The sequence below is a fragment of the Acyrthosiphon pisum genome, unplaced genomic scaffold, assembly GCF_005508785.2.
Source record: "Acyrthosiphon pisum isolate AL4f unplaced genomic scaffold, pea_aphid_22Mar2018_4r6ur Scaffold_21109;HRSCAF=23054, whole genome shotgun sequence".
In the NCBI taxonomy this organism is placed as follows: Eukaryota; Metazoa; Arthropoda; class Insecta; order Hemiptera; family Aphididae; genus Acyrthosiphon; species Acyrthosiphon pisum.
In genome coordinates this window covers 1,166,964-1,169,407 of record NW_021770540.1, presented here as the reverse complement: position 1 = coordinate 1,169,407, position 2,444 = coordinate 1,166,964, and positions in this window count along the sequence as shown.

Below are 2,444 nucleotides of genomic sequence, written 5' to 3'. Positions count from 1 at the left end.
TCTTCGCCTTTAACAGGGCTTATAATCTTTTTTTTGGCGGGGAGGTGTAATGGGCATGTATTAGAAGGTATTATAACCGCTTTTACTTATTCGAACCATACTATGCGGTTCTCCTTATAAAAGCATTTAGCATAACAACCTATGAGCACAAGACGGTGGTTTCTTCAATACGACAACAACAACAACTTTTACGACCACAACCAAGGCACCTGCGAGTTCCGTATACTGACCAGATCAAAGGAGCTGACAGCATATATAAGGGAGACAGGAGCACAGCCTGATCAGATGTACCTGAACCAGCAAGACCGAAGTCACTTCACGCCACCAGCCATTATACACCGCTACACCGCTACTACCACGAAATAGTTCTACATAATACTATATTTTGATTATTCTATATTATTAAACACATATTATTACTTTGAAATTAGTATTATTATTTCAAACTACAACATCGTTTGGATTCTGAAAGGGCTGCACGTAACAGCGTGGTCAAGAGCGGAGAAAGCTTAAAAGCTTTCAAAGTAGGTGAAATAAATGTAGCTCAAACGTTAAATGGTAAAACTGTAAGGTGTGTAATTAAAAATGTATTATATGTTCCGCATTTAAGAAAAAATTTATTGTCAGCCGGGAAAATTGAGCAAAACGGTTTGTCGATTGTATTAAATAATGGAAAAGCAGAGATTCATAATAAAAATGGTCGAGTAGCTGAAGGCATAAGAAAAGGTACATTATATGAAGTCGTTTTTAATGTAATTAAATCAAATGCATATTCATCTGAAAAGGAAAGTAATTATGATTAATGGCACTACCGATTAGGTCATATGAACCATCAATATACAAATCGACTGAGTTTAATGGTTGATGGGCTGAAATTAAGTAAGCCTATTGATGGAATGTTTTGTCGAATTTGCGTAGAAGCTAAACAGTCTCGTTTACCATTTAAAGGAGAACGAACTAGAGCTAGTAGACCCATAGAATTAATTCACAGTGACATTTGTGGACCAATAAACCCACCTACATGGAATGGTAAAAAATATTTCATTACATTTATAGATGATTTTACCCATTTTACAGTTGTTTATCTACTTACTAATACAAGTGAAACGTTTGAAGTATTTAAAGAGTATATTGCTATGGTAGAAGCTCAATTTGGTACAAAAGTTTCTAGACTACGATGTGATAATAGTGGGGAAAATACTTCAAATAATATCAAAGAATTTTGTGTTCAAAAGGGAATCCAAACCGAGTTAACCATACCATATACACCAGAACAAAATGGTCATGCAGAACGTATGAACAGGACATTAATTGAAAAAGGCCGTGCACTATTACTTCAGAGTTCTCTTGGCAAAGAAATGTGGGGAGAAGCTGTCTTGACAGCAACATACCTCATCAACCGTTCACCTAGCAACTCAATATTCAATAAAACTCCAGCTGAGCTTTGGTTTAAAAGGAGGCCAAACATTTCAAATTTAAGAGTTTTTGGTTCTATTGCACATCTGCATTTGCCAAACCAAATAAGAACAAAGTTTGATAGTAAGTCTAAACAGTACACAATGATTGGATATACAACACACGGCTATCGTCTTTGGTGTCAAGAAACAAAAAAAATCATAACAGGTAGAGACATTATTTTTGAAGAAAATATTAAAGATCAAAAAATAATTTCAAAAGATATTGTCGCCGATTATCCAGATAAAGAAAGTTTTGAAGACAACCCAAACGAGGAGAACACCGAGGACATCAAAACACATAGTTGCATAGAGCAAGAAAAAGAACAAAATGATAAAAAAAAATGAAGAGGAGGATATTAGACCACAAAGGACCATTAGAGCACCAAATTACTTGCAAGATTATGATACATCCTATTTGGCAACGGCTTTATCAGCTGAAACTATAATAGACAATCTACCAACAACATAATATGATGAAGCTCAAAGTCATCCAAACAAGAAGGAGTGGAATCTAGCAATGAAATCAGAAATAGAATCTTTACACAAAAATAAAACATGGACACTTGTTAAAAAACCACCAAATAGAAATATATTAGTATAAAATGGATTTTCAAAATTTAGAAGAACGGTGAAGGACAAATTATCAAATATAAGGCCAGACTTGTTGCCAGAGGTTTTTCACAACTAGAAGGACTGGATTATACATAAACCTATTCTCCAGTAGCAAAACTCACTACATTTAGGTCTCTGTTAGTTTTAGCAGTTCAAAGAAGTTGGCATCTTTACCAGTTAGATGTTAAAACAGCTTTTCTACATGGAGTTGTGAATGAAGAAGTATACATTGAACAACCTTGTGGTTTTAGTGAAAATAATAATCTGGTGTGTCGACTTCACAAGGCATTGTATGGTTTAAAGCAAGCATCAAAGTGTTGGAACTATAGATTTCACACATTTCTAACAAAAATTGGTTTCACTAGAAGTAACACA